At 35.7% G+C, this 27,175-nt stretch overlaps 1 protein-coding gene across 6 annotated transcripts in view; it reads left to right on the top strand.

Moving 5' to 3' along the window:
• The window catches only part of Kcnh7 (potassium voltage-gated channel subfamily H member 7), a 452,259-nt gene that overhangs the window by 115,546 nt on the left and 309,538 nt on the right, over positions 1-27,175 (top strand). The gene's annotated exons all lie outside the window — the stretch shown is intronic.

Here is a 27,175-nt window from a genome sequence, read left to right as displayed (position 1 = left end):
TGTGTGTGTGTGTGTGTGTGTGTGTTTGTGCATGTATGCAGGGAGTGTTTAAGTCTTGGTTTAATGTGACTCATTATGCAATGCTACAGCATAATCAAATGTTACTTATTCAGAATCTTGCTAAAAATTTTAAAACTAAGTCATTTTAATCTTATCATACATGGATGTTTATGTTAAAATTACTATGGTTGTTCCAAGATTCATCTTATTTGTATAGGATAGGTAAAGGATTTGAAAGCCCAATTCTAAGCAATGTGCTCTCAATGTCCTTTTTGATTGTTTGGGGGAAATTTTTATATGTTTGATTTATTTCACAAAACTACAGTTAAAAGCTATTTTAACCTTTGAGCTTTTCTGCTCATGTGTTCGACAAGCCTTTCGCTGTCGCCTTTAGAAAATAATGTATAAATTTTTTTTTAAAAATTCTCTTCCCCTTATTATCTCTTTGTTGGCAGTCATGGATGTGCAGAACAAATACCTTTTAGTATCCATTCCTAATAACCTAGCTGTATCATTTATTACATTAGCCCTGTGCAGGTTTGGGGAGTCAAGATACATATTGAATAGGCTTCAAGTTAGAAATTTTAATTTCAAGGAACATTCAAAATGGAAAGATGCTTGTTAGCACTTGGAAGACAGATGAGTACTTGGGAATTGCTTGTGTGGGGCAGTAACAGAAGGGAATGATGATTGGTAGGATAGGGAAAGGTATTGTGAGACAGACAGCATGTGAATCCAAAACCTCCTGTTTCCTTGGCTGTTGTAAGAAGTTCAAATAAATCTGGCTGCAGGAGATTTTTGGAACAAAACTTGGGAACAAGATGTAGAAAAACTTTAATTCCGAGCTTAAAACTTCAAAGTCAGTTCTATGAGAAATAGGTACAGAGCGTGCCCGGACTCCTACAGGAACTGAGAAGAACCCCTGCCTTAGTAGACTTCTATTACAGATGGTCACCTGCACTGTTTCTCAGTTCTGTGAGTGGGTGGTGAAAAGTTTGCTGTCCATTGGCTCTACAGTTTGGTCATCAGCGCCTGGCCAAAACAGCCAAGAATGAGCATATGGATCAGAAAAACCTATAAGATTATTAGGTAGTGTTTATACTGGTCCAAGTACTGTTTTAGATGCCTTAGATCCATTGCCTTAAATGTATTCAGTTTTTAACTACCATATTTTTGTCCAGATTCAAAATTAGCCACATTTAGTCATCCCTGGGCATATGAAATAGGTACTCACACACATTGCTATTCTATAGATTATAAAAACCTGAGCCACCTTTGGAGTCACATGGCTAAGACAGCTTAAGTGATGAGCGTACTGTTGCCCCTCAATTCAGCAAAAGCATAAACTCAATCCTTTGAATTGTGTGACTCTAGTAATGACAAGGGCAACCACATGTCCTGTATCTACCACATGGCAGCTCTGGTTCCAAAGATGGTCTCACTTTTCTTGCACACTTTTCTTGCACACAGCTGACCTACCTGGCTTCCTGACCTTCTGATTTCCCTGGGTTCTCATCCTTCTTGTGTTTTTACATTTACAGATCTTTGGTAGATACCTATTTGTTCTCTAGTATTCAAACTTTAACTCTTCAGAAAGTCCATTTGATCCTTTCCAGCAACTGTTTTTCACATTCTGTTGAACACCTTCCATTTTCTGCCCAGACACCATGGCGATAAGGTGTCTTCATTTACAGGTGTTCATACTTTCCACATTCAAACTTCTGTCTTTATTTTTACCTGTCATTTTCCTTCCCTTGATTGTGTCTTTAAGGAGAGGATAAGGTGTTCCCCTAAAGGGGAATCTAATTATCCTGCCTCTGCCCCCGGGCCTGCATGCTTCAGTTAGTTCAGCACTGTGGTCCACAGTGTGTTCATGATCCACAGTCTTTTTTATGCTTTCTGTTTTCTGCCTCATATTCCCTGGATGCCAAATTTAAAAAAAAAAAAAAAAAACTCCTCTAGCTTGGAACAGTGGCTGGCAAACTCCCTTACTTTGGAATATTATCTGAATTCTGTTAATGCTTTAACTATAAACTTAACTTGTATATCCATTGTCCTAATCTTTTTCAGCATTTCACAGATTCTCCAAAGCTATGCATGCTGTGGGCTCTGCCAAACTGGCAGTAAAGAGAAACAAAGGCTCTGCCCAATGAGTCTAGAATGAAATGAAGGTGATGACAATGTGTAGAATAAATAAGAAAGTAACTATAATACATTTGAAATCAACATGAGTTAAGAAAAATAGGAGATACAAAGGATATGGAGAAGTGGACAGGAAAATGCAGTTTTTAGTAGGGAAGAGAGAAAGTAAGTTGCTGAGAAGTAACTATTGTGGACAGTTTTGATGAAAAGAGAAGAGCAAGTCTCAACCTGCATAGCTACATGGAGAAAACTGCTGGAGAGCCTCTAAGCATGGGAGCATGCACCTGGTTATTGAAAACCTCACAAGAACTTCAACCTGTCCAGACATAGTAGGTGAGGACCTGTAGTATAAAAGGTAGCAGTATAAAATGATGTCACATGCCTTCATCCTCTCTATTCACCCAACTTACCTCCTTTGAGAACTCATTTGATAATAGTATCTATAGTATTTATATAACACTCACATATCTTTGACAATGGCATTTACTGCTGTCCATTGTTTTATTATTCACAGATACACTTTTGTTTATGTATTAAAGAAAGATTTAATCAATGCTTATTCAATAAAATAAAATACATCACTATAATAACTGATTTCTTCAAAAACATTTAAATTTTTTCATTCAGTTACATATTCATTAGAAATAAGTAGTATTTAGTCAGTGTGTAGCAAAGTTTTTTTCATATACCCCCCTTTAAGTAGAGTGATATTTTGGCACTAGGTTCTTTCTTAAAGCTTATGGATTCCATTTGTTTTGTACCTTGTTTAAATGTATGAGTTCTGTTCTGACTTTTTCAAGTTTAAAAGGGATATCAGCTTGAGCCTTGCATAACCTCGAGGTTACAGTCATGATGAAACAAACACAATGAAAATGAAATCCAGTGTTTCATAGCCAAACAGATTTGTATGATCTTGTAGGGAATTCCAATGCAAAGATGGCTTTATTTGAATGTAAGCCTCTTAAGGGAAAATGGTCTGTCAAAAGATATGCTCCTAAGTTTTGACTTCAGGCCTCTGTGAACACATATTCTGATGTGCTGAGAGGGAACACCACAAATCTGGAGCTGTTCTTGGCTTTCCAAAATAGAAAGCTCCCCACTCCAACTGTGCTCATTAAAGGTCTCGGTAACACACACCACAAAAAAAAAAAAAAAAAGTGTGGGTTTAAATGACCAGACCAACCTCTGACTGTGGTGATTGCCTTTTTAAAGACAAGAGACAATTAATGTGGGCCAGCATTATTCCGAAGCATTTTCCCTCCCACGGGCAGCTGCAGAGGGATGGCATGACTTTCCTGGGAGTAGAGGTCCTTGAGGACAAATAGTGCATCAAGATTTCTGATCCATTCTGAAATCAAATATGTAATATAGATGAGAGCTGTAGTGATATATTTTGGGAGAAGTTTGACTAACTTCAATTGTGCCGAATGGAAAGATGATAGAGTTTGAAAACATACTTAGGCATTTATGAGCTCCTAACTATACTCTGCCTTAGGTTTGGTAACACTTCGGCAGACCATCTAACATAGTTATTTTATCTGTAAGATAGGAATAATTACTATGCTTACCATAGAGGATAAAGAGCCTTCACCCAAAGCACAGAGCAGCCATTGGGTACATAAGAATTGCTTCTAACTTCACCCGCTTCCTCTTCCTCATTATTGTCATCCTCATCCTCATCATCAAATTATCATCACCACCATCATCCTATCATCAACACCATCATCACAACCCTGAGCCCTATCACCATCACTATCACAATCCCCATCATCCCCATCATCTTCCCCATTATCATCATCATTCCTATGCTGGATCATGACCACTATCTTTATTCACCTAATCACTAAAATCCTTTTAAAGAAAGTATACTTTCTCACTTTTTTAAAAGTTCTACATTCCTAGGGTTCTTTGGGTTCAATGGGGATCTGGAAATTGTTTCCTGTGTTGGTTAAGCCATTCTAATTGCAGCAGACAGCAGTCCTCAGCAAAGCCCCCTAAGTTCTCCTGTCTGCAAATGGAGCACAAAGGATTTTACATTTGGCAGAGCACTCTTCTCTGACTTGAAAGTGTACCTCTGTGGGCATGCACAGCAGAAGCTCATCCGAAATACCAGGAACTTTGAAATGTGAAGTCTGACTTTTAAATCAAGTACATTTCTGTGCAGTGTTTTCTTTCCAACTTTCTAATTTTATTGCATTATGAATGCTCCAGCTGGAAGCACCAGTTAACAGTTGGTTTAAAGTGTTTAAACTTAATTTTTAATGCATTTTAAGATGTGTGTGTGTGTGTGTGTGTGTGTGTGTGTGTGTGTGTGTGTGAGATTTAGATCTCAAGTTTCACTGATAAGAAAAAAACAATGTTACTGGCTGCATTACTAATTACCAACATTTTACTGAATCCTTCTCTTGGTGAGCTGTTACTTGTGTAGATGTTAATTTAAAATCTGAAACTTTTTTTAAATTAAAACTTGCCAGTCATTCATAATACAGAGAAGCCCACTTTTATCAACTTATAGGGAATAATGAGTGACATTAATTGAACCAATACCCATAGACCAGTTTTTCACATTTTCACAACTTAGAATATTGCAAACACACTAGGATGAAAATTCCTGCATACAATTTCCTGGTGAGGAGTTAGGCAAATGGGTTGAATTCATCTGGCAATACCAATTTTTCTCTGAAGAGGCAAATGCTATAGAAAGTTCTAATCTTCTCATAAGCACACATTTTATAGTGAGAATGTCTCAAATAATTTAATTGCCATTACACACCTCAGTTTCACAAACTGGTACTTTTAAAGTGTCTTTTAATATGCAAACCTGTACCTATTCTTACTTGGATGTATCATTTCTGCTTTCTGGAGTAAGACCTGGGCTTGCAGGAGGCATCATGGGATCCTGAGCAAACACACGTCTTGAGCACAAGGGCATCATCGGCATACATTTTGTTTTTAGTTTTCGGTAATAAAACATTTGCCATCACTTTTTCTCAAGCCTAGTATGATATATATATATATATATATATATATATATATATATATATATATATATATATATATATATATGGAATTTTTAAATATAGCATTATACCTAATAAAACTAAATTTTGGTATAAGGCCCAGGAATATAGCTCAGTGGTACAGAGTGCACATTCAATGCTTTAGGTTCTGAGTTCAAGTGATTACAAAATGTATGATATTTCATATTGCAAATCCTCTAAGAGTACTAAATACTTATGTAACATTATTTCTCTGACTTCTGTCATAGCAAAGACTTTGTCAAAATATAAACCTCCTTACTAAGATTGCATGAGTTTCTTCCTGGTCATTACCAACTCTACACTAATAATTTGAGTTAAATACTAGAGACATGTTTCTGGTTACATTTCATACTCTGTGTTGCCATAAAGCCATTTTCCCCTCAATCACTAGATAAGCCAGTGGGTTGGTGGAGAGACAGTTGTTCAATGCTTAGGCTCAAAGCATAGGGATTCAGTTTGAGAAGATCTAAGGAACATGGCTACCATGGACTGCATATGGAGAGCCAAAATCTGACTATTTTGGGGCTGCAGACATTTAAATTACATATTTCAAATAAATAATTCTTCAAAAGATAGTGCTCTATAAGTAGTGACCACTATCTTTACCTTGAACTAAGGTATACAACTTGTAAAATAATGGCTACATTTTCTATGCAACAAAATGATACATGACAAGTCAGTTTAAACTCATTGGAGAAAAGAAAAGTGATTAACTCTAATTTCTTCCTCTGAGATTTCAATAATTGGATTTCTTTTCTAGGTTGACTCTTTTGTTATTGTTATTGTTCGCATTGAGATAAGATTAATATTTTGCCATTATTTTGTCTCTTAATTTTCAAATGTATCAACATGTGCCCATTCTAGAAACAGGTACATTTCTCTAAGAGAACTGAATTACAAAAAGTAGCATGTCATTTAGTCAACATCAAATATAATTCCAGTGGCAGGGGAGATGTATTATGAAAACTGAAATAATATTTTTGCTCTGATAAAGTATCACCAGTTTATGTAATGATTCTATTTTTACCTACAGTTATTAGCTGATATCATATTGTTTGCTGTAACCCTTTAAAAATTCAAATAACAAAGTCGCAGATTTTCTATAATCCAACATTTTTGAAACTATTTTTCACATTAATAAGAAATTTTTTATTCTTCTTTCTCTGCTCTTTTCTAAAAACACAAGCACGCAGTGTTGGAACAGTTGGTAGACTGATTAGTTGATTGTGCACTGTCTGTCATACATGATATCTTAGAAGTGTTAGAATTTCTAGTGCAGATAATCAAGTCAATACTCAGCTGGGTTTTGTTATTTTTGTGATAATGTGTTGATTAGTGACTGTAAGGGCTGTGTTGAAAACTCAGTGGTGTGGCCAAATTTTGGACATTTAATAGTATGAGATTTTCTTTGCTGGATCCATGAAATAATGAGTGACTGTTACCTAGATATTATGCATTATGCTTAAAGTTACCTTTGTTAAATATAAATGTGTATTTTGAAATTTCTTTTTCAATGAAATCTAACATTTTACTATATACTGATAACCACAGACATACACATATGTATATGTATGTATATTTGTGCATTACATACATATATACGCAAATTTATAACAAGTCAATTCATTTTCTGACATTTCAAATTCCTATGCTCTAGCACAAAAACTTAAATTCTTAATATCATATGCATTTTTCACTTTGGGGAAGTAAAATGAGCAGATGTGTCTCAGCCATGGCATTGTGCTGGTTGAGTTGCAACTTTATGTTTCATTCTTCTGGTTCATTAAACTAACTATAAGTCAGATGCCTCATGCATAAAGTAGAGATAACAATGATTCTCAGAGTTAATAGGAGTAAAATATTTTATAATGAATGCTTTTCTATTTTTATTTTTGTTGATATTTATCTCAAGCTACAGTTCATAGTCAAATATCAAAATTATTTTAAGGATGTAATCAACATTAAAACAATCATCCCTTCACCTCTGATAACCCAGCTCCTCAACGGATTTTTGAGCAACCTCTATAATATCATTTTTGAAATTTATTTTTGTTTTGAAATGAAAATATATTTCTCTATCCAATAACCCCTAGCTTTATTTCTAAATTTAAAAATGCAACCTGCATGGTATGTAAGATGTTACATATATATGGCTTCAGGGGTGCCCTCTTTTTATGTCAGCAGCCACAGATACCCTACTAAGTTCCAGGAAAAATGAGAGCCCCCTCCATTTCCAAACATGAACCAAGCTGGATCCTTTAAGGAATAAAAGGCAAATATAGAATGTGCAAATGGTTATGCCCCTGAGCACTGGTGATTGAGGAGGAATCCCTAGAAGAGGTATCCTTTAGGATTTTAGAGGGAAAATAGAAACCAGGGAGAATCAGAAGCTGAACGAGGATGTTCCAGGCACAGAGATCACTGTTTGCAAGAGAACCAAGGTTGCAAGAAACAGAATTGCATGCTATTTGAAATTCATGAATAATAATGTAGCTGGGGATGTGACTTCTTTTCCTTAAACTATTGGAACACATGTCGAGTTCTTTCTATCACATCCACAGAGCACTCTCTGACAGACTATCATTGCATAATTGTTGCAATTATTTTTAGAATATTTTAATCCATTTAAACAACTGATGAGTAATATTCCTCTGAGAGACAACATTTCATTGATTGCATGTAGAGATAAAGCATGATATTCAAGGTAGGAACCAGATGTCTTTACTTGATAGTGTGTCATTAATCTGACAGAACAAAATTATATCGTACAAATTGTTTTAGCACCGTGGCAAATCTATGCATACTATGGTTATTAATAATAGTTTGAATGTTTCAGCACTCTGGCACAAAGGGGGAAGAAAGTGAACTGAAGTGTTTAACAGTATCTGATTTTCAAGGAGAATACTGTGTTTTTAACAACCATTAATTACAATGATGATATACCAAACATTGTTAATATTCCATGTAGCTTCATATTTTCACTGTTCTTTATTTTTTTAAAAAAGAAAGAAATGATCTTCCAGAAATAGTTTTATTTTTTCTTTGTAGTACTGTCAGGCAGATAAAAGTTTGGTTCTTGGTAGATGGCTAATTAGGTAAAATGTGTGCCAAGCAAGCATGATGCTTGAGTTGAGTCCCAAATATCCAGGTAAAACTGAAAAGCTCACCATTAAACCCTTGCAATCCAGTGCTGAGAAGTCAAACAAGAGAATGTCTGTGTTCTTTACCATTCCATGGCAATGGGCCAATGAGAGGCAAAGTGTCAAAGCTAAGGTGATTGATGTTAGTATGGAATGACATGGGAGGTTGTCTTACACACACACACATACACACACACGTACATGCATGTGCAAAACCAAACACAGTAAAAATAGCTTAAGTGATTTAATACTATTATTAATATTAATTTGATCAATAAGTTTCAGTAAATTTTGAATCTGAATCTGACTTCTGAACCTGACTACCAAACCTCATTTCAACGTGCTTAATTTCTGGCTTTTGAGGTTATATCAAGGCATTGTAAGATAAAGATATTTGAAAAAAATGCTTTCTATTATTTTTCCAAAATAGCAGCTAGATAACTTGTTACTCCTGTCAGGGTTCTCAGTTTCTGATCAATTGTAATAAAAATTATCAATCACAAAATGTTAAATAAATTAGATAAGGAATATGAATGGATTTGTTTGAATATAAATGTTGCTAGTCTGTAAGAATTAAATAATTTTATATGGTATAAATAGACAGTTTATTAGAATATGTATGTATTTTAAAATTATTGTCTAATTGTTTAGCCAAAGGCGCAAACACAGATCAAAACTTTTGAAAGCAAAACCCAGACACTGGAAATGAGCAATCAGTATTTGACTATTTAATTAAACCAGAACTCACTGATTCTTAAGATACCAAAACAGATTTGTTGTATCATTTTCATCCAGGAAAGAAGAAAACTAAATCCCACTGAATGAGCAATGATTTTCCAATTTGTTAGAAAAGCTTTGACAGACTCAAAAAGAAAGAAAGAAAGAAAGAAAGAAAGAAAGAAAGAAAGAAAGAAAGAAAGAAAGAAAGAAAAGAAAAGAAAAGAAAAGAAAAGAAAAGAAAAGAANAAAGAAAAGAAAAGAAAAGAAAAGAAAAGAAAAGAAAAGAAAGAAAAGAAAAGAAAAGAAAAGAAAAGAAAAGAAAAGAAAAGAAAAGAAAAGAAAAGAGAAAAAAAAGAAACAGATAACATGTTAGGGGGCAGAAACTGAGAGCATCAGTTTTAAAACCTCTAACACAATCCCTAAGAAACAGATTCTGTTATTCTATAACAACCTTGGAGTCATCTTTATTTTCTAATATGCTGACAGCCAAAAAGCAAATTGGTTTTTAAAGAAGAGAAGCCATGCAAGTATTTATCTTTTTACATGTGTAATTCTGGAGTCATCATGTACCAGGAAAGAAATGGAAGTTCCCCTTTTTTGACTTCAGTCTCTTCCCTTTCCTGTGCCCACCAGATAGGTATTTTAAATCAGGATTGTTACAAAATAGAAACTCCCCAACAGAAAGGAATGCAGAGAAAGGGGACCAGCAGTGCCTGTGTCCAGCTGTAGAGTCATGAGAACCCCCAGAGCTTCAGAAGTGTGATGTGTGATGCGACAATAAACTGTAATGTGAATAAAAAGTATTCAAGGTCCAACTCCCCCAACTCCTTGCTGTGATGGGTAAATGTCTCACTCTCCTCCTGGGGTTTGAAGAAGTGATTTCCCTGGCATGGTTCTTCCCCTCAGCACTTGCCACTTCCAACACAACAGCATTCGATTCTGCTATGAACATATGAATCTCACCTTGTGGTATGAATATATTTGTGTATTAATTGGGAGAGCTTTGACAAGGAAATATACTGTATGATTATTCAAGGAGTCTGTTTCTTTAATGACTCAAAGATCATGTTGTAATGTTACAGAGGTAGAGGCCAGGTTTAAGGGCTGCTTGTAACCACAATATCTATGAATCCCTTTAACAAAGCAATACACACACACACACACATATGCATGCACACCCACATATTATATATAGTATATTAAACTATGTTGTCAATATAATATATGCCATTTACTATACTTGCAATTTGCTAAGAGATTTTTGTGTTTTTAACAAATGTGAGTAAATGAAGCATTACATATGTCAATTTCCTCGATATATAAATTCCTTCTTTGGTGTGTGTGTGTGTATGTGAGAGAGAGAGAGAGAGAGAGAGAGAGAGAGAGAGAGAGAATGTAGAGCAAACAGAGAGGGAGGAGAGAGGAGTTGTATGTAAAACCCAAGTGGTGGACAAATAAAACAATTTCCTCAATTTAAAAATATACGTGTGTTATTAAGAAATTAGTGTATTTTTAAATCACCACTATTTAGCTTTACTGAAATATAAATACTTTGTGGTTTACACATTGAACATTTCCCTCATTCATTCCTTTTCTGTAACTCCTTGTCTAACAGCAGATACCCTTTGTTAAAGGCTTTACTTATTTTATGAGCTTGAATATTTTGTTTTATATATATATATATATATATATATATATATATATATATATATATATATATATATATATATATGCACTGAATGTGTGCTTGATGCCCACAGAGTCAGAACGGGACACTTGGTATGCTGGACCTAGAGTTAAAGAGCATTGTGTGGTTTCTGGGATAGGAACCCAGGTCCTTATAAAAAGACTCAATTTTCCTAGCTACTGAACCATCTCTTTTGATGCTCTAGCATATTTATTAATAGTTTATTTGAATAGTGATCTTGTATACAGTCTTTTCACTGTTTTAAGAAGGGGTAGAACTCAAATAAGATATCTTACAACAGTATCTGTTTTGTTATTTTCATGAAGTTGTCTAAAATAACATGTCATGCTTTCCAAGATATCAAAGAGTAGTATATTACTCCATTTTATATGGTAGCCTCTTTCATAATCTCTATTGTCAATAACTATTGTGATTTTTTTCTCTTCTGCAATACTTGCTGCATAATGTGAGACTCAGGCATAGCAGTTTTAAGGGACACAGGGCCTTTGTGCACTAAGAGGCACCTGGTTAGATCGGCTGGACTATATAAACATGTCTGGTAAAGTCACCACTAGCTTCTGCTATTGCCAGGCTAACTCAAGTTGTCTGGATTATTTGTGATTCTCAGGACCATAAGAAACCCCGTGACTTTTTTTTTCCTTGTCTTACAAAGCACTAATTACCCACAAGTCTGCTAGATGATGACAGTGTGTCCCAGGAGCTCTGCAGTTGGGGGGTTTGTGGGAATAGCTTGACACACAGATTTGCTGTAAATGTTATTCATAGGTTTCTAGTTTTACCATCTTGTTAATCTGTCCTATTTTTGTGCTGAGATTCAGAGACATGTGAGAAGCTTCCAGCTGTTCCTGCCATTCCCATCCTTTCCAAATCTAGTAGCTGATTATTATTGACTGTAGTCAGAAAACCTGCACACACAGCAGAAATAAAATTAAAAGACATTTATGCTAACACAGCCAGTAATCTCACAGATATCTCAGGAGGAGGAAAAGAAAATTTACTCAAGTATCCTCACTGCAACATGAGGTTAGCTATATTTATTGAAAAGTTTCTTCACCAAATGAGAAACCAATTACTTTAACAATTAGATGCTGTTTGCTTAATTTTCCTTTCTTGGCTTGCTGTGCATTGTGTTCCAAGAAATTTCCCTGAGGTAAGGAATGCATCTCTTTCCCTACATCCTCTCGGTACTTTTGCCAAAGTCCATCTTCTACCCTACAAAGAACATTCCTAGAAAGAGCTAAACCCAGGATATAATTCCTAATTACACATGCTCATTCTCAAACAGTATAATATCAGAATCCCTAGTAAAGGGCTTACAGGATAATAAGAGTACACATTTTCTCATGGTAGGAACACACACACATACCTTCAATTGATTTCTAGGACAGTTTGATGCTACAAGTAACTACAACTATCCACTGCTTCTCTACTGGGTGTAGTCATCCTCCCTTAGCTGATCTGTTGCGGCATGGAAGACAATCTGAAGTAATGGAGTAATGTCCTCTTGCAGGAAATTTTCTCAATGACATCATATGCTTTGTCTCTGTTAGTTATAAAAGCCAAGCCACCAAACACAGAATACTCATTTCCAGATTCTGAAGTTTTGGTAAGAATTCAAAATACTATTTTGTGTAAATTACTAAATGACTATGAAGTTAAAACTGTAATGATTAAATATAGTTCTTTTTGTACATTTCAAAATGAGAATATATTATCAAAGTATGTAGACTTTTGATAAAAGCCAGACTTTATTCTTCTGTAACACCTTTGTCTAAAGGACTTTGAAGACATCAGCTCATTAGTCCTCCCAGGCTCTTTTTCATTAAATTATAAAGCCACTCTATACCATTCAAAATTAACAGCGATAGAATATTGTTCCTGCTATGTATAGTACCTTAATTGACTCTTTATTATCCGTAATGTCCTCTGAGATCCCAGGCAGTTTTCTTTCATACTTTCTTTGTTCACATGGGTAAGATTAAATATTTGTGCTGAGTTCATATTACTCTATATTTTTCATAAACTTTGAAGTTGCCCCCATTGTGCTTAATCATTAAATAATAAATGTTGTTTCTTTATTGCCATCTTCTCACCCATATGGTCAACATCCCCTGTTCCATTTGTAATTATTTGTACCCCCCCTTGAGTAGTTTGATAATCTAATATTTTTCAAGGTTTTTTTTATTGTAACTCAGCACTACATAATAAGTACGTACCTCTGTCATTCACAGATTGCCTTGAAAGATTACTCATAGTATGCACGCTACTTTATGGTGATTACTTTTATATATATATCCTTTTATGTGGTGCCCTACTTATTGAACACCAATTTTTCTCTCTCTGATTTTGGGGAATAAAGCACAAATGATTCTTCTTTCTCTTCACTATTTCACACAAAGCTCTGCCTTTGTCCTTTATACTGTTACACCAGCATGTCCTCTAAAACGATGATAGGATAAATTATAGTGCTCTGAGACTTCCTTGTTTATAATGGGTTTGTCAGTAGAAAAAAAAATCTCAGGATAAACAAGTTCCTTGTTATCACACAGACTTCTCAAAACTTAAAATACTGCTCATGTTAATATGAAAGTTCTTTAGATGGTGTCAGTGTAAATGTCTAATTCTAAGAAGATTCGGGTTCTCATATTTGCAATAGATCAGATACAGAGCACAACTAGAGACAAAGGAAAGGCATTTATTCTCTTTCTAACCTAGCAGAAGACTATGATGCAATCTTTTCTTTTTTTCTTGAAAATACAGTGAAATACGATCATGTATACTCCAGTTTCTCTGCAGCAACTTTCCCATATTGCTCTGACCAGACCCCCAATAATGTCTTAACTTCTTATGACCTTCTAAGAATCCAGTTAGAGCTGCCCAAATGTGCATGGCTCTAGGTTGCCAACTTTGGAATGAGAATCTTATTAGTAATGGCCTTAATGCTATTGATGTGTGATGTGTCCCTGTCCCTCAAAGGTCATAATTGTTTCTGCCAATCTTCCAAGTGGCAGATATTCTCAACTTCAAAGTATTTGGTAGAAAGTGATTATAACATGATGATATTTAATACACCATCTGCTAAATCGATAGGTTTAATTGGAAGAAATTAAGATCTTTTTCATTCGATGTTAGATTACTATTCAATTGATAATGTGTATTTAGGAAATACAGCATCATGAAACATTTTCCAATTACTATAATAGGGAGAAAAGTACATACTACTCATGTGAAAATACTGCATTCAAATCTGTTGTTTCCATAAGGAGTCATTAGCTAACTACCTATACGTTTTCTACTTTCTATATAGATTGGTTAAATGTATAAAAGGTTACATAAATTGACTATTTCCATGTTCTTCACTTTTTCTAATTACTACTTTAAAATGCCTATTGTTTTTGTTCAGTTCATGTTTAGACAGTCATTCTGGAGAGACAACCTCACACAAAGAAGTATAGACAACTGAAGATTACTGAGTATTAATAATATTCCCACGGGAAGTGCATACTCATTGGTTATCCAATACCAATTGTCAGATCTAAAAACATACATCCAAGTAACATTACAGAGACTCAGCATATTTTATATATATATATATATATATATATATATATATATATATATATATATAGTCACATGCATATATGCATGCAACAGAAATTAATGAAAAAGACGCCATGAATTTGAAGTAGAGAATGAGGTTTCAGGATAATTTGCTGAGATGGAAGGGAAGGGGGAAATGATGTAATTATACTATCAAAAAGTAAAAGAAATAATTACAAAAGTTTGCTACTGTCATCATTATGCTGACAGAACTGTGTGTGTGGAACTGTTATTATGCTGCCTACAGAGAAATGCCTCTTTGATGACTACTCAAGCTGAGTTCATAAGTAAAAGTTCACATTAAGAAAGGTTTCTACAGGTTAGAACTATTCCATGACTACAGGCCTGGAGCAATAAAAAGCTGTCTCTAAGTGTTAAAATACTACACTGGATTCTAGAAAGCTAAAAATATACAACATTCCTTCAACTATAAAGTAGTTTTTAAAAGCTTCTGTAAGGCAAAGAACATTGTCAATAGGACAAAATGGCAACCAGCAGATTGGGAAATAACCAATATATACAAAGAACTCAAGAAATTGGGCTCATTGAGAATCAAATAACTCTATTTAAAAAATGGGGAACGGAGTTAAACAAAGAATTCTCAACTCGGGAAACTCGAATGGCTGTAAAACACCTAAAGAAATGTTCAACATCCTTAGTCATCAGAGAAATGCAAATCAAAATGACCCTAAGATTCCACGACTCCAGTCAGAATGGCTAAGATCAAAAGCTCAGGTGACAGCTGATGCTGGTGAGGATGTGGAAAAAGAGAAACACTCTTTCATTGCTGGTGAGATTGCAAGCTGGTACAACCACTGTGGAAATCTATCTGGCAGTTCCTGAGAAAATTAGACATAGTACTACCTGAGGACCCAGCAATATCTCTCCTAGGCCTATACCCAGAAGATGCTACAACATGTAGTAAGGACACCTGCTCCACTATGTTCATAGCAGCCTTATTTATAATAGCCAGGAGCTGGAAAGAACCCAGATGTCCTTCAACAGAGAAATGGATACAGAAAATGTGGTACATTTACACAATGGAGTACTACTCAGCTATTAAAAATCAGTGACTTCATGAAATTCTTAAGCAAATGGATGGATCTAGAAATTATCATCCTGAGTAAGGTAACTCAATCACAAAAGAACACACATGGTATATACTCACTGATAAGTGGATATTAGTCAAAGAACATGGACTAGCCAAGATACAACTCATGGATGACATCAAGCTCAAGAGGAAGGAAGACCAAAGTGTGGATGTTTTAGTCCTACTTAGACAGGGGACCAAAATAATCAAGGGAAGTAGAGGGTAGGAGGGACTTTGGAGGAAAAGAAGAACTGAAGGGGAAAAAAGAGGGGCAGAATCAGGTATGATAGGAGATGGAGGAGATGTACAGAGGGTTAAGAAATTGAACAGAGGTGTATAGGATTGGGGGATGGGGAACTAGGGGTAGCAACCAGAAAGTCCCAGAAGCCAGAGAAGTAAAAGCCTTCCAGGACCCCATAGAAATGACATTAGCTGAAATACCCACAAAGAGAAGGAAGAACCTGTAGAGACCTTATCCTGTGGTCAGGCATGGACCCCCAATTGAGGGATGGGGTCACCCACCCATCTCAAAAATTTTAACCCAGAATTGTTTCAAGCTAAAGGAAATCCAGGGACAAAGAATGAAAGGCCATCCAGAGACTGCCCCACCTGGGTATCCATCCCACATGCAGACACCAAACCCAGACACTATTGCTAATGCCAAGAAGTGCTTGCTGACAGGAACCTGATACAACTATCTCCCCTATAGGCTCTGCCAGATCCTGACCAATACAGATGCATATGCTTGTAGCCAATCATCAGACTGAGCACAAAGACTCCCTCCCCTGGAGGAGTTAGGGGAAGGACTGAAGGAGCTGAAGGGACCTTATCTCACATCAGTTGGAGAGGAGACCCTTGCTCTTGTGAGGGCTGGATGCCCCAATGTAGAGGAATGCTAGGGCAGTGAGGTGGGAGCGGATGGGTGGGAGGAGCACCCTCACAGAAACAGGGTAAGGGGGGATGGGATAGGGCATTTGCAGAGGGGAAACTGGGAAAGGAAATGACATTTGAAATGTAAATAAATAAAATATACAATTAAAAAAATAAAATAGTTTAAAAAAATCATAGGAACCCCCCCAATCCATATTGGCTATGAATATATTGATACGTTTGTTATGGTTGTTATTGTTAGGTATCTTGATCTAATTTTAAATTTAATATGTATGGATAGTATACTGTATAACTGCTATTTAACAACACATTTTGTTGTTGCTGTTGTTGTTGTTGTTGTTGTTATTGTTTTTCGAGACAGGGTTTCTTTGTATAGCTCCGGCTGTCCTGGATCTCCCTCTATAGACCAGGCTGGCCTCAAACTCAGAGATCCACCTGCCTCTGCCTCCCGAGTGCTGGGATTAAAGGCATGCACCACCACTGCCCAGCTTAACAACACATTTTGATCATGTATGAGTGGAAACAAATATATTGAGTGAACTACATGCCCAAGCTCAGGCAAATCTTTCTCTATCTCTACTAATAAAGGAAGGTTTGAGCTGAGAAAACTGTAGTTGGCCTGACAGTTACCTATTTGAAGTGCAGATAGCCAAATAGGAAATTCTAGTCAATAGGGCAGTGCTGAAAGTTTGGAAGGAATCTTCCAACATTATCTTTCTCTCCCCAGATAAACATGTGGCTAACATGACAGTTATTAGGAAAGATATATGTACTGAATTTTTCTCTGTAAGGGTCGACCTTGCATGTTCCTGTGTTGTTCCCCTTTGGATGACAAGGAAAGAGTTCTAGGATACAGGATACTCCGGGAAAACAATCCCTGTCAGAGAGTCATTGCACATGAATGGGTGGGGTAGCAATGCTTCTTTTCTGTATTCTTTTTACCTCCCTGACCCCTGCACCTATTTGTGACTAAAGTGAAGTGCTCTTCCACTTCCCCAATAAAATATGAATTCCAGAAACCCATGGGCATTTTTTTTTAGCCATCTGTAAATGCCACAATACTGGTGAACAAATGCATGAAGAATGAAAACTGAAATTTTGTTGGCTTTTGTTATTTTTTTGTTTTTGTTTTTTTCAAAAGTCCCTAAAATACATTAAATGCACTTTAATTAGAAATAGCAGGAGCAGATTGTACTGTGCATCGTTTACATTTTTCAATGGTTAACATATGATTCCTGAGTAGAATATAAGTGAAATTTAAACATCCATAGTGTTCAAATTTAATATGAAAATATTGTCTTCAGCAGTTACTGTCCCAGGAGGATAATGATGTGTTATTTATTCAAAATAAAGTGCATGCCAGAAACTCATTTCAGCAGTTGAAAGCTCATTACAGCATTTCTATTGAAATGTATGACCACAGTGAGACGAGATGTAATGTATCCATTTCATACGAAAGAAAGCTGGCTATCAGAACTACATATGTAATAACTGCCATAATTGACAGAAAATGATTTACTCTCAATCATTCTCACTCCCTATCTAGCCTCTTTCCAATAAGAATGCTTATAACAGTCTAGAAAATAATCCATACCTCTCTATCTTTGAATAACCATGAAGCATAGTGTTTCAATAAATATCAATGTGGAGAGCAGAGCCCAGAAGAACAAAGGGAAGTAAGATGTGATTGAGGTAAATCAGTGCTTAAAGAGGTAAAGGCTTCAGTCCTTTTCCTCACCCAATACCAGATCAGGATCCTGACCTGCCCCCCCCCCCCCGTCCACTTTCCCCTTCCTTCCCACTTGTGATTTAAATTCTTAAGAGCAAAGGAATTGGTTCAACCGCATTGATTCATGAATCAGTTCTTCCTTGGAAAGTGGAAAATCAACTTTAGATGAAGTGTCTTAAATATAGTTACCTGTATATTCTAATCTAATGGGATAAAAATACCTTGATAGAAACTATAGAGCTCTTCACTGTTTAATGAATTTTTATTTAATTTTCAAAACTTTAAGATAAATCCAGAGTAATATACATTGTTACTAATAATTTTAACTGTTTCTTCATGCAATTAAGGCATGAAAATGCCTTAATTGAAGCCAATTGCACAAATGCTTGATCAAAGCATCTAGAGTGTACTAAGGTTCCTTATGTTGTAGATTTCAACAGTGACTCAATACTGCCCAGTGCCTTTTATTACAAATACCTTCACATTTATTACCCTGTGTTGTGATTTTTGACACACTGGCATGATTTTCTTAAAATCTTCAATTGTTCTCAGTGAGTCAGTTGAGACTAGATTAGTAATAAATCATAATTACCACCACAACCACCACCACCTTTCTTTGTTTCTTTGTTTCTTTGTTTCTTTGTTTCTTTGTTTCTTTATTTCTTTGTTTCTTTGTTTCTTTGTTTCTTTGTTTCTTTCTTTCTTTCTTCCTTCCTTTCTTTCTTTCTTTCTTTCTTTCTTTCTTTCTTTCTTTCTTTCTTTCTTTCTTTCTTTCTTTCTTTTAGCAAAATGTATCCGTACTTAGGAACACATCCTTTGCTGGCATGTCTCAATCAAAGTTAAAAATCTTTCTGATAGTGATAATGAAAAAAAGCTTAAATTTGAAATTAACATATTATTCAACATGGTCCATAGCACTGGTCTTTTACTAGATGGGTCTTTATGTTTAAAGACTGTTTTTTTTTAATGGGCGCTGGGATAAGGAGATGCTGTATTTGCCAAATCTTTCAGGTGTAAATATTTCTAACATGGACAATGTCAACCAGTCTGTGAGACATTACAGAGTAAACATGGAGACATTCACTACCATACACTTTAGTTCTTATGAACATTTCTTTATGGAAAAAAATCAGCTGGCATAAATAACTTCAAGAAAATGATACCAATGAAATAATTGAAAGTTTTATACATTTGCTTATCCTATAATTTACACATTGAAAATTCATACAATTTAACTTTTAATAGTAGCTTTAATCACTGTCTCTTAGTCTACTCTACACTAGAATGGGACAGTATGAGATGGCTCGTCCAACTATTGTTACTCATTATAGCATTATTTCTGTAGTCTTTTAAGTTCAAAGCAGCAAGGTATTGTAAGTTCTCTCAAGGTGTTCCAGTGGTACAATCAGTTAATGTGTGCAATTTGTATGAAAACTCTATGAAAAATATAGTCATTCAAAGTCACTTTCTAGTGTTACTACATACTATTGCCTATTCCGACCTATTCGCTCCCTACTATTTTAAAAGTTAGTTGTAGAAGGATTCACTCATTCTGTTTTCACTCTTGAAGTTGGAGATGTTTAGCTAGTGAATCTGTGCTATTTCTTTGCTATGAAAAAGAAATATATAAAGTAACAGAAAACTCTAAAGTGCAATTTTTGTATTCATCAGATATTAGAAAAAATATCTGCACAAAAAGCTTTCTTTGGTAGTCCATTGAATGCATCTTCCTGTTGTATGTCTTGGTCTCTTTAGTTGCGCTGACCTGTTATCTCTATGTAAGATTCTAAGTTTGCTGAAGATATTGCCTCAAAATATCTGCCCAATCTCATTTATTGAAGAAGAGAAAGAAACATTTTTTTTCTTAGCAACTCTTTATATGTATGTGTGAAGCACCACCATTTTATATATGACTACTGCTGACGTATGTTAAGTGTGGCTTTCCCTCCCACATCCGTGACTAGAATTCCTTTCCCTTAGCTCCTCTTTTTTTATTAACCCAAATACTAAATATATGTTAGACTTCCATCTTAGTAACTCCAACACTGCTCCCAAAGTACCTGATTAATGCATAACAAAGAGTTTCCTCTTGATACTGAAAAATATAAATGTTAAACTGGCAATAGACTGTGTCTACATAAAATTATGCAGAAAGGTCTCATTTTTAATAAACACATATAATAATGTGCACTTATAAAGAATAGTGTGACACTTTAATAGTTATGTCCATAGTGGAATGAAAAAATCCAATTATTGAAAAAAAAATCAAATTATTTAGAATATCTGATTATATCAAATACTTGTATTTTATGGAGAGAAAGGTTCCTTATTTTGTAGATTTCAACAGTGTCTCAATACTGCCCGGTGCCTTTTATTATAAATACCTTCACTTTTATTACTCTGTGTTGTGATTTTTGACACACTGGCATGGTTTTCTTAAAATCTGCAGTTGTTCTCAGTGAGGCGGTTAAGAATAGATTAGGCATGACTTTTAGATGTTGAGATATAAAATGACATAAAAACGTGAAGACTAATTTGATTGAAACCTTATTAGAAGTGGTTGTCAAATGCTTAAGAATCATTTGAGACGTTAGTTAAGACACAAGCTGGAAACTAAGCAGAGAAGGGCTCAGCAGAGTGGATCCTGCGACTTACCATTTAGATAGCTTGGGATGAACCACCAACTGTCCCTATCATAATGCCCACATCTCAAAAAATAATGAGGAATCTAGGGGAATGGATTCAATGGCTATTTTTGACTCTAGACACTACTATTTGCAAATAATGAAATAATGATTTTTAGAGCTGAAGATACTAAATTATTTTTAAAACATCTGTGCTGTCTCAGTAAGGAATACTTTGCTTATTTGATGTCAAGTGAGATGTTTAAATAGCTTGAAAGTCTAATGTGCTGAACAGACAGAAATAAATCTAGATACACTAAAATTTAAATTATCACTGTACAGATAGATTGACATCATGATTTGGCCATGTCCTGCAGTACAGAATCATGGATCATTTGGCATAAAAACAAATTTTTCTTTGGCTAAAAAATAATGCTAAATAAACTGTAAAGTATGTTAATGGCTATTTAGTGCTATCTTCCATGTCTGTTTGCATTCTCTTAAGAAGAAGGAATAGGCAAACATTATGCCATCAGATAATAAGTAAGGTATATCAATATAAAACACTTGGTAAAGAAGTCTTAGACTCCACTTGTTGAGAAATCATGCCTTGCCTTAGCTTTCAATGATGAATATTCAGGAAATGATAGTTATCTTGAGGGACATGGAAATATTGTAAATATTTTAACATTACAGATCAAAACAAAGCTATTGGTACAATTTCAAGATCTGTCAATGAGCTATTTCCTCTCTAATTTCAAAAGCAATCAATGTATATTTAACATCCAAACTATTATACTCAACAAAAACATAAAATTGTATATACCATGTGTACCAGTGTACACAATTAGGAATGACATTTCTGTGATTTATATATTATCATTTACACCATTTGTAAAAGCAAATTGAATGCTATGTTATCGGCATAAAATTGTTGCTACAATTCTGAAATATTACACATCGAATCAAACCATGGTGTAGTGATATATAAATTTTGTTGAGTTTTCAAAATTATTGTAACCTTTCTGACTTTCCTCAAAAATATTGCGACTATTAATAATCAACTTCCTACAATTAGCAGAAAGTCTTTAAAATCAACAACAAAGCTTTGATTCCATGTTTTTAGTGACAGACTTGCATTGGCAATCACACAAAAGATCTTTGTTACTATTGGTGTTTTTACTGCTTAGAATACTGCTTAGCATAGTTGAATACTTTGAAAAAATACTTTTCAACCAGGGAAAACATATTGAATTAGGACGAATATTTCCCAGTATAACTGTTTTCATGAAATTCTTGTACATTGACGTACACACTGTGTCCTATAAATATGATCTGTTATTTAGTAGAGATAGTATAGGAATAAGTTCATTAGGACTGGTTTCTATAAGCAGAAAGTACCTATTGAAATGTTCCCAAAACTAATATAAAAAGAACTTCATCTACTGTACCCTTTGCATCTACTTTATCCCTAAAACCTCAGAGATATTCCCTTTTTCATAAATGATCTTTATTTTTTTCCTTGTTTTATTGCCTAAGAATTTCATGCATGTGTGTAATGTGTATTGAACAAATGTACTGGATATAAACTCTCTACCACTCCCTTCCCTGTTCTACCCACCCTATCTTTGCTCAAGTTCATCTGTTCTTGCTTGAGAGCCAGGAGGTTCGTTTGGTGCTGCCCTTAGAGGCATGAGTATTTGACAAGTGAATGAAATACAGTTTCTCAAGGGCCAAATCCCTGAAGAAAGCTGACTCTTCCCTCACCCAGATCCATTAACCTCCAGAAGCACCTACTTCAGTGAGGGTGGAATTTCTTTGACCACTTCTCCCTTTCCATACTACCTGTTTATATGGATTGGTCTTGTGAAGATCCAGAAAACACTGTATTGATGTAGCCGCCTTCTATCTCTGGCTCTGATAACCTTTCCCCCCACTTTTCTGAGATGATCCCTGAACTCTCTAGGAGGGGCGTGATGTAGATATCCCATTTAGGGCTGAGCTTTCATTCAATTTTCCCCTACATGCCAACCAGTTGTGAGTCTCTGTACTAATTGCTATTTACGGAAAAAAAAAAAAATTCTTGGAGGAGGGTTGAAAGACACACTTATATTGCATGTAATGAAATAAGAATCAGTTTAGGAGCCGGGCGTGGTGGCACAGGCCTTTAATCCCAACACTCGGGAGGCAGAGGCAGGTGGATTTCTGAGTTCGAGGCCAGCCTGGTCTACAGAGTGAGTTCCAGGACAGCCAAGGCTATACAGAGAAACCCTGTCTCGAAAAAAACAAAACAAAACAAAAACAAAACAAAACAAAACAAAAAAGAGTCAGTTTAAACAGGGCCCCCAGTAGAGGAGCTAGAGAAAGTACCCAAGGAGCTGAAGGGGTCTGCAACCCTATAGGAGGAACAACAATATAAACTAACCAGTAACCCCAGATTTCGTGTCTCTAGCTGCATATGTAGCAGAAGATGGCCTAGTCAGCCATCATTGGGAAGAGAGGCCCCTTGGTCTTCCAAACTTTATATGCCCCAGTACAGGGGAACGCCAGGGCCAAGAAGGGGGAGTGGGTTGGTAGGGGAGTGGGGGAGGGGGGAGGGTATAGGGGACTCTGGGGATAGCATTTGAAATGTAAATTAAGTAAATACCTAATAAAAATTGGGAAAAAAAGAGTCATTTTAACTCTATGTACATTTAGCAGAGTAATAGTAATTGGTTCTCCCCTTAGCCTATGACGTATAACAGATTATTTGGCTCTCCTAATGTCACCAGGCAAGAATTCCATCTGGTGCAATTGGCCTCAAGTCCATTCAAAAAGTTGTTGGTTACTCCCATCACTCCCTATTACACCAGTGAGCATTGATTATCTCCAGTGTGCTTGCTTTCTAAACATGCCAGGCTCCTTCATGGGTAGGACTGTTGGTCATCCCATCAGTAGCACACCTAGCACGTGCCAGCATTATGAAAGGTAGATGACAGAAATGGTGCTTCCTAGGCCAGTATCAGCTTGCTTTCTCCAAGTTCAATTATTTGAACTTGTGGTATGTTCTGCAGTAGATTATTACCATCAAGTTCTGGAGGGTAAATGCATACAGTCTCGAGAGCCTATTATGTTTGTGGGTCTACGAGAAGCCACCAACCAACAACTTGAAAAGAGATAGCCCATATCTGGCAGTGGGCTTTTTATTCAAAGCTTATAGTGTTTGTGAGAAACATTGATCCTAACCTACCTCTTATGAGATTACTCCATGTAAACTTCCTTTATTCATTCATACAGATGTGTATAGAATAGTAGGATTCCATACAGCTTTTCTGAATGTTTTTGGTATTGTTTATTTTTCCCTATATCTTGTCCTTTACCCAACCCCCCAACCTCAAATTACTACCTCTTCCTGCTTTATTCTTCTTTTCCCATTCATGATACCTGGATTGCACACCACCCGTTAAAATAACCTTCCCCATTGCCATTTACTAGTTTACTGATAGAGAATTTCCTTTTAAAGGAAAAAAATCAGATAATCACAAGCTCTTTGTATGACTAATAGGTTACTTGAACATTTAAGCCCTTAAAACCAGGTGCAAATTATTACTATGCTTTCAGTCCATATAGAGTATTAGGTCTTAAATTCGAGTCAACTCTGGCAATCCTTCAAATTTGAGCAAATAGCAATAAACAATACTAGCAAGAGGTTTGGTTTCTGTTTTTGTTTTTAGACACTGTCTACCTATGCACCTAAGATGAGCCTCAGACTTAACACCCTCTGCTTTGACTCCCATGTGTTAGGGCTAATGACAGGTATGTCACAGCAGTATTTCTTAATGAAAAACACAACACATGTGAAGACCATAGACATGATGCCGACTCATGCATGACTTTGGGGTTAGACTCTAGTAGAGGTCTGCACTTTTTTTCCTTAAATTAACTCTTGCTAAAATCTCTATCAAGTAAAGCTAACAGAATAATAAAACTTGGCTCTATTAAATGATAGCTAAATGAACACTCAGCTCCAGACATAGAGTATCACTATAAATGCATACACCTTTTTCCCCAATCCAGTCACTATTTTGGGGGGTCTTCTTCAAAGGTCACAGACATAACATTATATGGAACATTTATACAATTGCATCCATCATAGCTGCTCAAGTACCACAATTTCTGTGTCTCCTTTAGAGCTATCATGAGTACCTCTCTTTCCATAGTTCTCTATGATACTGGCTTCTTAAAATTATGTTTTTGTAAGTAAAAGAATTATTATTAATTTTTAAAATTAAAATATAAGCTACATAATTTCTTCTTCCTTCTTTCATCCCTGCCTGGACTTGTTTAGGCCTTTGTATGGATTAGACTGAATGGATGTAGCTTCTCTGGCATTTCTAGGAGATGACATCTCATAGCTATGGATCGTTGAGAAAAACATAAACCAGCACCTTACTAAATCAGTGTACCTCCTAGCTACATTCTAAATATTAATCCTTATTCCCACAGGGAAGTATGTCTCACTTCTTGTCGAAAAACAGAAACATAAATAAAAACAAAAAACAAATAAAAAGAAAGGAAAATGTGTCCTTGCAAGAGATGGAGGCAATTACATGAAAGTACAACCAATTGAAACGTTGAGAACATGTTTATGCTGCTCAGCCTGAACTGATGCATCTACAAGAATAGCTTCAGCACATGAATCTCAGGGGTCAAAACAGAAGAAGAAGGAAATGATTGTATGAGCCTGGATGGGTTGTACACTCTGACCTTTGACTTTCTGCAATGACCCTCACATATGATTTTACTGTTCAAATGATCGACTGTGGCAATCTTTCCTTACATGAAATTTCTAGACTCGCATCCCAAACAATGCTCAGAGCTCATTTCGTTTTTAATTTCTATATTTAACTTTAAAATGTCCTTGTTGAAATCACAACATAATGAACGCTTAACATTTGTTAATATTAAATAAATAAAAATTTCACACTCAAGGACATGTTTTTTAACTTAAAAAAGAAATTGACTCTGAGCCTAGTGTGTGCCTACATGTGGCTGTAGTCCCAAATACTTGGAAAGCTAAGGAAGGATGGCATGAGCCAAAAGTTCAAGATCCATCTACTCAACATAATGATATCTGTATCCTATTTTTATAATGAAATATATAAAAATATCTGTCTTCTAGTGAATGTACTTTATCAGAAAAAAATTTAGAAAACTATGAATTTATATAAATTTTTATAAGCCTTAGTTTCATTTTATCTCCTGGTGAATCAAACTAATTTTAGCATTTACAGCCGTCTGCTGTTTATGGAATACTTCCTTATCTGATTGTGACTTGGACAAGTCCGGTACATTCCCAACCTGCCTGAGTCCTCACATTGCTGCACTGTTCTTAAACTTTGAACACATGCTTATCCTTGCTTCCTCCCAGGCACTGGGCATTCCCTGGCTTCTCTCCTTGACTTGAAAACTCTGACTATATAGATTTACTTCCTCACTTTTTATTTATTGAATTCCGTTGTTTTCTGTAAATAAAATATGATAGTTTCAAGATCAGAAATGGAAATAATCCAAATGTTTATCATCATTGAAACCCATAATCCTTCAGGTTATAGAAAACCAGTTTGTAAAGGTTGCCTTATACAGTCTTATATCCTTTTCAAAACTGTTTTTGAGAGGCAATTTAAAAAATTAGAAGGTTATATGTGATATAAATTAGCTCAGTAGTCCTCTTGCCACAAAGCAGGAAACGTTAGACTACCAGATGCAAAGCCTGTGGTTTCTTTAACAATGTAGCTCCCAGCGACGTTCTTCACAATATTTTCTCTTTAGATGCTACAGAATTTATAAGAACAAGACTACTATTCCATTAACTCAATGCGAAAAACTGAAAGACATTGGGATGCCCAGGAGTCACACAGCCACAGTGAAGCAAATGCAAGTCTCTCTGCCAAGTTGGGCTCTTTATAACCTTCATACTGCTCTCCTTGAACCCCCAGATAAGATATGGGAGCCTGACCTATCAGATTTCATCTTTGAGGAACTGACATTATTTTATTCCATAGTGGTATGGACATTAATTGGTATGTAGACAGGTTTGATTTGGGCTGTAATCTCATAAGGCAAGGATACAGGTGTGTGTTGTTCACCAATGTAATCCCCCAAGTCCTGAAATTCACCCTGATTTTCTATGCATTTGCTAAGGTACAGAAGTTCGCTTAGCATTAATGAAAAGTTAGACATTTGTATTCCTTCTGTATTAATGAAATGATTAGCTTCAGTTAGGGGAAGCCTAACCCTTTCATTTCTCTTCATACCTCTTACCCATAATAAGCAACAAGCCTTTGCTCTCTGCCTTCCAAACCTTTTGCAGTGTGTGTTACTCTCCATCCTGTCCTAATGTCTTATTTTCTTACTCGAGTCTTCCAGATGGCTTTTACTTGAAGGAAAAGTATTCGGCGTGTGTGTGTGTGTGTGTGTGTGTGTGTGTGTGTGTGTGTGTGTGTGTGTG

Source organism: Mus pahari, chromosome 3 (genome assembly GCF_900095145.1).
Source record: "Mus pahari chromosome 3, PAHARI_EIJ_v1.1, whole genome shotgun sequence".
NCBI lineage: Eukaryota > Metazoa > Chordata > Mammalia > Rodentia > Muridae > Mus > Mus pahari.
Note: the sequence above shows the minus strand (reverse complement) of the source record. Positions and strands in the feature narration are given on the sequence as shown.